Here is a 9,668-nt window from a genome sequence, read left to right on the forward strand (position 1 = left end):
AACAGGATGGTAAATTAGCTTTGACAAATAAAGAAAATTTCCAAGAACTAGCAACATATTTGTCCAAAGAGAGATTCCCGAAAATACAATCAGGAATCACAACAGAAACTTCATCACCCCAACGCAGAGGAAATTTATCAAAAGGAGCTTAAAAATAACACAGCATTACGGGAGGATGGAATTGTAGCTGAACTCTTGAAAAATTTAGGTGCAAACTCACTGAGAGATATAATACAAAAACATGCGGCGAAACAAAAAAGTCCCGGATGGATAGAAAATTGCTCTGTTCGTCAACAACAAATCAGATGTAAACAACCATAGAGCCATTTCTCTCTTACCGGTCATCCACAAAATATTATCAGCTTGTCTCTTGATTAGAACACATAAGCGGTTAGAACCAAAATCAGCAATATATCAGGGTGGGTCCAGAAAGATGAGATCATGCCCAGAAAAAATTTTTATCCTCAAAACCTTGCTCAAAATTCGAACTGTCATACCAAAACCGGTACTACGAACGTTTGTGCAATTCAAGCAGAAGTACGACTTGAGACAAAGGCCCTCACCGTTCCAAACTTTAGACGAGAGGCGACTAGACCTCAAAACAACAGAACTCATAAAACAAACAATACATACCACGGAAACATAAAGCAAAATTAATGGGGGAAATCTCAGGAACCTTTGATATTCAAATAGGTGTGAGACAAGGAGGTGGACTCCTTTCCTATTCTGATCGACGGCGTCATAGACAAGATTATGGAAGGAGGGAGAAAGACCGCAAGAAACGTGGGTTTTGGAAGCCAATCTTACTGTGCTTTCCAAAAAGTTCTACGCAGGATACCTCGCGATTGCAGACGACCTCACGACGCTTACAGAGGACGAAGAGACTACCGTGAAACGCCTCTAGACACTTACAGAACGTGCAAAAAAAGTAGAGGTATGAATCGCGTTCGATAAAGCTGAATTCTTATGTCCAGAGACAGAAATCGCGAACCTAAAAACAAAATATGGTAAAATCAACAGAGCCTCGTACTTTGAATACCTCGGAGAATTCATGGAACCGACAGACCTTGAAAGACTCTCATAGCTAAATCTCCTCCAAAAAGTAAAACTGCATTAGGGTTAGTCCAAAACTGCTACAACAAAAATTTCATGCCAAAAAGGACAAAAATTTGGCACTACAAGACAGTTATAAAATCAGCAGTCCTCTACGAAAGCAAAACACTGACACTTAACAGAAAATACGAAATTGAAGAAGTCAAAAAAGAGGAGAGAAAGGTCATTAGGAAAATTTTGGGAGTACGACATACCCAAGACGGTTACTGACCACAATCAATCAAAACAGAAAAGGTTTACAAACATCGAAATTGACATTAAGAAAACGCAAATGAAGTTCTTTGGTCCTCCCAACAGACTACCAGAAAAGCGATTGACAAAAAGGATAGATAACAGACTACGTAACATCGCTTAAGAACTCAACACCTTGGCTGATCGAAAGTCGAAAGCATGGCATCAGTCAGACAAGTGTTCCAATAGACGTCAACCATCTTGGCAGTTACTTACCAACCTCTCCAACCAGTTACCTGGAAGTGGTAGTTTAACACCCACACAACGTAAAAGAGAAAGAAACAGGTGACGGCAGAAGAGGGGGGAATTACTGTTCTTGCTGCTGTTACAGCGCCGGCTGCGGTGGCCGTGCGGTTATTGCGCTGCAGTCCGGAACCGCGGGACTGCTACGGTCGCAGGTTCGAATCCTGCCTCGGTAATGGATGTGTGTGATGTCCTTAGGTTGCTTAGGTTTAAGTAGTTCTAAGTTCTAGGGGACTGATGACCTAAGATGTTAAGTCCCATAGTGCTCAGAGCCATTTGAACCATTTTTTTTTTTTTTTTTTTGCTGTTACAGCTGGTCCGCACGTTAGCTCTCGCACAGTCGCACAAGGAAGTGGCATGAGTCAGCTAAGTGTCCTACTCATACTCCATCGACATAATTTTCTAATCTATCACATCTCTCTCCATTAAGAGCTGCATGGAAATGATTGTGAGAATCGTGTTAACTTCTGTACACGGGCATTGAGACAGGATACTCCAGATACATCATGTATCTTGTTTAGTGATGAAGCCATATTTACCACTTATGGCCGGGAAACCGCCGAAACATGCACTATTGATCTGTTGGCAAACCCAGATGATTTCATCAGGTGGAACATCAGTGTCCACTGACTGTAAACGTGTGGTGTGGAATAGTAAACTATCAGCTCTGTTTTTCATAGACGGAACATTGAACGGACAAAAATATCGCAACCTCCTTACGGGCCATCTTCCACGGATGCTAGAAGACGTTCCTCTGCGAACTAGGAGGAACATTTGATACCAACATGATGGCTGTCCAACCAATAGCGCACGAAGTTCTACAGCATTTCTGTTGCCAAATCGTTGGATTGGAGTCTGCTCGGACATCTCCGCTGAAATGCTGGCACGTGTACAGTAGTCGTTCCATACCAGACTGAAAACGTGTATTGCCGCTGCCGAAGGTCATTTTGCACTCAACCTGTGATGGTCAATTGTCTCGTTACTGGTGAGAATCCACAGAACTAGTGTGTGCACTTGTTCTTTAGCGTGTGCTACCACAGGTCTTGTACAAGTGTAGCATTGGGAACTTCACAAAATAATATATCTCGCAAACGACTCGCAACGCACAAGACTGAAGTTATTATGTACCCGACTTCCAGTTTTTTTTAATGGCAGTAGGTATAATTCCATTTAAAAGGTGCATATTTGGACAAAAATACGTTTTGTAAATATTATTACTGTGGTGTCACATCCAGACACCACACTTGCTAGGTGGTAGCCTTTAAATCGGCCGCGGTCCATTAGTATACGTCGGACCCGCGTGTCGCCACTATCAGTGATTGCAGACCGAGCGCCACCACACGGCAGGTCTAGAGAGACTTACTAGCACTCGCCCCAGTTGTACAGCCGACTTTGCTAGGAAAGGTTCACTGAGAATTACGCTCTCAATTGCCGAGACGATAGTTAGCATAGCCTTCAGCTACGTCAATTGCTACGACCTAGCAAGGCGCCAATTATCCTTTGCTATGTATCTAATGACGCATCTACTGTATCAACAAGACCAATGTTCACCAATTGTGGATTAAAGTTAAGTATTCCAGCAGCTACGTACTTTTCTTTATAGAATTCATTACGTATCCTGTTTCAGACCTCACGCCAGCCTGGCTAGCCATTGGCTAACCTTACGAGCCCCCGACTACCAATCCATGCTGTGAGAACTCCACATCAGTAAGACTTCCCATTTCTGCAGTATTTGCGGTGCAAGTTTTAGGTGCTTCACTGTGTATACAGAATGTAGGTGGCTTTGTTACTAGTTACCTGGCGTGGTTGCGCTGGAATGATAATCATCTGAAAATTCAAATATATATTACACTGAATGATAGTTTTAAGATTTTTTTCTTTCTGGCAGCATTGTGTTGCAGTTTTGATGGCCACGTGTGCAGTATGCTCGGAACTTATTGCTTTTGGTGTTTTATTTCTCATTTTCACATTTGTGGAAATGAATGGACAGGTTGGTTCCAGCAAACAGGTTGTGTGTAACAGAATATCTTCATTGTGTTCCTGGTTGAGATAATGACTAGGTAGTAGAAAAAACTGGACAAAATGACTCGATGGTCTACGGAAGCATGGGGGTGGGGATTCAGGAACAGCTGGACGCTTGGGAAGAAACTGTGAGACAGTGTGGAATGAAACTAATGTGAGATCCTTCCTACACCTAGAAATGAAGACAGACCAACTAACGGAATTGGAGGTGAACAACTGAAGAAGTGGGAAATGTCAAGTAACTGGAAAGTGTAACGGAGGGCAATGGAAGAAATAAGAAAGAGATCAGTGTGTAAGTAGGCTGTTTAGGTTTTTTTATTGGTAACGCCACCTCTGTATAAAAATAAAAATCACTGGCTGTGCTGTGTGCAGTCTGTGTCTAGTTTGCATTGTTGTCTGCCATTGTAGTGTTGGGCAGCGGCAGCTGGATGTGAACAGCGCGTCGCGTTGCGCTGTTGGAGGTGAGCCGCCAGCAGTGGTGGATGTGGGGAGAGAGATGGCGGAGTTTTGAAATTTGTCATGAACTGCTATATATATATATATATATATATATATATATATATATATTATGACTATTAAGGTAAATACATTGTTTGTTCTCTATTAAAATCTTTCATTTGCTAACTATGCCTATTAGTAGTTAGTGACTTCCGTAGTTTGAATCTTTTATTTAGCTGGCAGTAGTGGCGCTCGCTGTACTGCAGTAGTTCGAGTAACGAAGATTTTTGTGAGGTAAGTGATTTGTGAAACGTATAGGTTAATGTTAGTCAGGGCCATTCTTTTGTAGGGATTTTTGAAAGTCAGATTGCGTTTCGCTAAAAATATTGTGTGTCAGTTTAAGCACAGTCATGTATAAATTGTTCAAAGGGGACGTTACATATGTCGACCCTTAGCCGAGGATACCTCACTGGAATCTTCTGATTTTTTCTTGTAGTTTGTGTAATTAGTGTAGCTTTTGTTTATTGCTAGCGCGTAATTGTAGAGAGAATCTTCTTTGTAGTTGCAGTCTTTCATTGTTGTTGTGGCATGCATGTTAATTTGCACCAAGTATTTCGCAGCTGCGCTTGCAATTAAGTAGATATTATTTTCAGTGCTATGTTAATGTGTTCTCTTATTTTTGCTCTTCAAATTGTGTTTTTCTGTGTTATCGTGTGAAATATTGTGACAATAATGGCGTGTGAAAAACGTAACACTAGGCTCCAAAGTAAACTGAGAAATAATAGTGACGACGAGCGTAGCTTGCCAACACCACTGTGTAATGAATTAACAGACGTTCAAGGTAGTAATTTGGTAACTGTGCATAGGGAAATGGAGCGGGCTGCAAACAACGGCGTAAACAGTGAAACAGGTAATGAACAGGGAAGCATTATCGATCGATCGCTCGGCAACAGCGCGCCTCAGGAATCCGAAATGACAGGACACAATTTTGCAAATACTGTAGATTCAGGTTTTGCGTCCTCACCGTTTTCTCAAATGAGTCAAGACACATTTTCCGCTTGTCAAAATGTGAATGTTCCCGGTGCAAATTCACTGCCGAAAAGCACTGACGAACATGTTTCAGACACCAGTGCATTGTTATTACAATTAATGCAACAAATGGGACAAAAGCTTGAAAAGTTAGACACAATGGAACAAAATCAGAGACAAACACAGCAACAGTTAGACACAATGGAACAAAATCAGAGACAAACACAGCAAAAGCTTCAAAAGTTAGACACAGTGGAACAAAATCTAAAAAAGTTAGACTCATTGGAACAAACTCTTGAACAAAAACGTGAAGATTTAACTACAGAGTTACATAACATTGAATCGAAATGTCAAAAAGTCTGTAATGACGTAAAAACTCAAATTTGTGAGCATTTTCAACCTATTTTTTCGCGGCATGAAAATGCATTACAGAATCACGAAGCAGCCATAAAAGAACTGCAAACTATTGTTCATGAAAATCATGAGACCTTGCAAGCTAAATTTGACTCAGTTGGATCTACCGATTCGGTTATGCAACTTGCAAAAACTCAGGAAAACGTAAAGGACACAGTAGATACTCTGCAACTTGGTTCAGAAAAACACACTGAGGAAATAAGTACACTATCGCAGAAAGTAGCCGAACTTTCGGATCAGTTCACTAATTTATCTACGAAGGTAGATGATAATCTGAATGACACAAAGCCGGTAATCTTTAATGACACAGAAGAGTGCGAACAAATTACGAAATTCCATCAAAATCAAATCAATATACAGTACAAAAGAGAAATCCGGGAAGTACAAGATCAGTTGCCACAAGTAATACAAAAATTACAAATTCCAGAGGACACTCGCGTTCCAACACGGGAAGAGGGACTTAGAAATACCGAAAAGACGCAAAATATTAACACAGGGCATTTCGGAAGTTATGAAAGAAATTGGCAATGTGCACCGAATTTTGAGATGGAATCGCCGACACGACCTAACAATGACCGATATGCGACTCGCCGACACGATGATTTTGACTATAAGCTGTTCATTACTACACGAAAATTCAAAACATTTAAGAATTCTGGCAACGACATTCATCCACAAGCGTGGCTTCATCAATTCTCTCGTTGTTTTCCTCCCAACTGGTCATTGGAGCACAGGTTAGAATTTATGTGTGGCTACTTGGAGAATGAACCAGCTGTAAGAATGCGATTGGTCATTCACGATTGTCACAGTGAAGGAGATTTTTATCATGCCTTCCTCTCAGCATATTGGTCTCAAGCTACACAAGACCGAGTAAAACATAGCATCATAATGATGAAACATTTCGAACAATCTGAATTTTCCAGTCTTGTGACATATTTTGAAGACATGTTGCATAAGAATCAGTATCTTTCAAACCCATACAGCCCCTCAGAACTCATCCGCATTTGCTTAATCAAACTGCCTGAACGTTTACGACATATTATTTTAGCAGGACGTTGCAAAGACGACAATGAAGCTTTTCAGGGACTGTTACAAGAATTGGAAATTGACACTGACAATCGCGGAACCCGAAAACAGGAGCACAACAATTACAGATCACATTCGTCACAATTCCGCGATGACAGAAATAATACACGACAAGGCTATTCTTTCACCTTAAATTGTGACCAAAATAGACACCACCCGTATGACAATCGTTGGCAGAGTAGTAATAATTACAGGGAAAGATCACCTCTCCGCGGTAATGACTATCACAGAGACAATCAGAGAAACAGACAATATGGGAACCAAAACAATTATTATTACGGGAGACAGAATAACCTTACACGCAACGGTCCAGCGCGCAGTTACGATTCAGGGAGAAATTCTCCACCACGTGACTGACGAGAAAGAAACTATGGAATCTACCGACATGACGACAGACGATATGATCGTAACGACAGACCTGAATTGCATCAGAACTATCAGGATTCAAACAGAGCAGGGCCCTCTCGAGGAGGTGAATTTGTAGAAGTTAGGTCTCCTAATCCCAGTAACGACGCGCGCCAACAAAGAAACAGACAATGACTTGCACCGCAGGCAGCCACCTGCGCCCACTGGCTCAGGGAAAAATAACATAGACGCTAACCTTGAGCAAATTTTAGCATTCCTTACCGACATATGCAACATGATAATTGCGTTGAAGTTGAAACTCTGCGTACTAGGAAGAGTAAAGGATTGCACCACATTTCACTTGTAAAACCGTTTATTGAAAGATAGTCTGCTTTTTAACTTTGTCTTTGCCATAAAACGTTTCACTTCACGTTACTAGTATGCTTTAGAAACTGTTACCATGCAACAATGTTTGAAGTTAAATATCCAGTCAAGAACCAAGGGAACTTATTTAAACAGATATTACGAATGCATGGTTATTGCGAACAGACGACACAGTGTTATTGTGTGTGTACATTCTTGCTTGTTAGTTGCACGATTACATAACGACTATAAGGCTCACATACTTAGAACATATACTGGTACTGATAATGAGATTTTAATGCAACATTTTGGTTTACTTGAAAATACATTCTGGATTTATGGTACTTTCTGTGAGACACCAGATGAGACAGTGGTTAGTTTATTTGACAGCTACACGACTATATCACAACGCTACTAATGTGTGACACAATTTACCTTGTTGCTTTTGCGGTGTATCTGTTTTATATCTGCACAGTTTTTCTGAATTCTTCTGGCAAGTAAAACATATTTTAGTAGTAACTTTTGTGGTATAGCTACAAGGAGACAGCCTTTTCTGTAGCACAACAATATGTTACAGCACAGTACTTTCTTCATCACGGCAATAAGCGTAATAACTAAGATATCTATACGCAAAGCATTTGACTTTTGTTTATCATGAGGTAAGTACATTGACTTCTGCAGAACTTAGCTTTCGAAGGACAATAGCTGCGACACTTCCACAGAATTATCTTACAGCAAGACGCACATTTAGCGCTACAGGACACGCATTTGAGTGATTAATTTTGTACTTAAAACATTTATTTCTTAAAGATATTTGAAGTACAATGATACGGAGTTTTTCCATGATACATTTCATTCCATTGCAATAATCTGTAACACCTGAGGGTATAATTACATTAATCCTCAGGGGGGTACACGTTTACTTTGTGTACCATGTGTTTGGCAAGCACAAGGAGCCCTAGCTAATATGGTATTTGCTTATACAACTTTACACATCGGTACCATATTCCTCTAACACACAAATTACACAGCTATCTGATCATTTAACTGAGAGATAAACTTTTTTTTTACTACATCAGTGACACATGTTTACGCAATCACACAGTTGGGTAACTTCACACTTATGAAATTGTATTTTGTCTGTACTTTGTGAACTGTTCATACTTTTTCAGAACCATTGTGATACTATGAAAGCTTTGAATGATGTATTTGGTATGAGATCATGATTTTTAAAGTACGCTTGAGGTAGATGACACTATTGAAATGAGCAGAGAATTTTTTTAGGTTTTGAAATTATTGGAGGAAGCTACGACGGTTTTGAGAGTTGACTGAGGTGTTATGATGTTATTATTACGATGACTATGTGTATTATGCTGTTGCGGTATGTTTATGATCAATAAGCTGATGCTATATGAGTTATTTGAGTATGCTACATATCTGTTATGATGAAATATTGAAGAAGTGTCGATGAATAAGGTAAGGAATAATGAGTAGTGGTTAGGGACTCTGGTTTGTGAAAAAGGTTGTTGGAAACCAAGAATCGTACTTTAAGAGTTGTATGTAAATGCGTGGATGTATTACAATGCCGATGAAAATTTTTTGGACACTGTTATATCAATAGGATTTTGTTTCTACATATTTGTAACGCAAATTCTTGACCTGTGAAATTTTTTATATGAGACTGCCACTGTAGCAGAAACTGCTGTCGTAAATATTTCAGTAAGAAAGGTAAGTGACCTTGACGTAATGGTTTTGGGAGCCCAGCTGAGGGGTAGTCATCTGACAAAAGAAAACCATTAGGTGGAGAGAAAAAAAAGGTCATTATCCTCACTATTGACATTCCTTTGTAGAAAGCATCGCAAATACGACACGCTCATTACTTGGAAAGATACTTACATCTGCACACCTGATTATGACAAGTGTCTTTCTACGAGAGTTGAGAGAATTTCTACTAACTTATGAAATGTCACATGACTATTGAATGATATTTTTATGCTTTGATTTGCGTAATTGCTTATTTCATTTGATATCTGGTTTCCAGTTGTGTTGCAGCATTTGTTTTATAAAATAAAATTAAATGCATTTGCTAATGTGAACACTTTCTGTCAACAGATCTATTAAATAATTATTTTATGATCCACGTTCTTCGAAAAAGGAGCTCTTGGAATGGAAAGAACAATAAGAAGGGACTAATAACAGTAACTGCATATATAATTTTCTTTTCAAGTACTTGGTAATTTCTTTTGTAGAAATAGTTGTGGTGCACCACTTTAATTACATAGACATTAAGATGTGAGTATACATTTCCTTTATCTGCATTGTTGTCTTTAGTGTACTATTTTTTCTGCTTGAGCTATGTCATGTTTAGGTATAAGTTATTTCAT

This window comes from Schistocerca piceifrons, chromosome 7 (assembly GCF_021461385.2).
Source record: "Schistocerca piceifrons isolate TAMUIC-IGC-003096 chromosome 7, iqSchPice1.1, whole genome shotgun sequence".
NCBI classification, from domain to species: Eukaryota; Metazoa; Arthropoda; class Insecta; order Orthoptera; family Acrididae; genus Schistocerca; species Schistocerca piceifrons.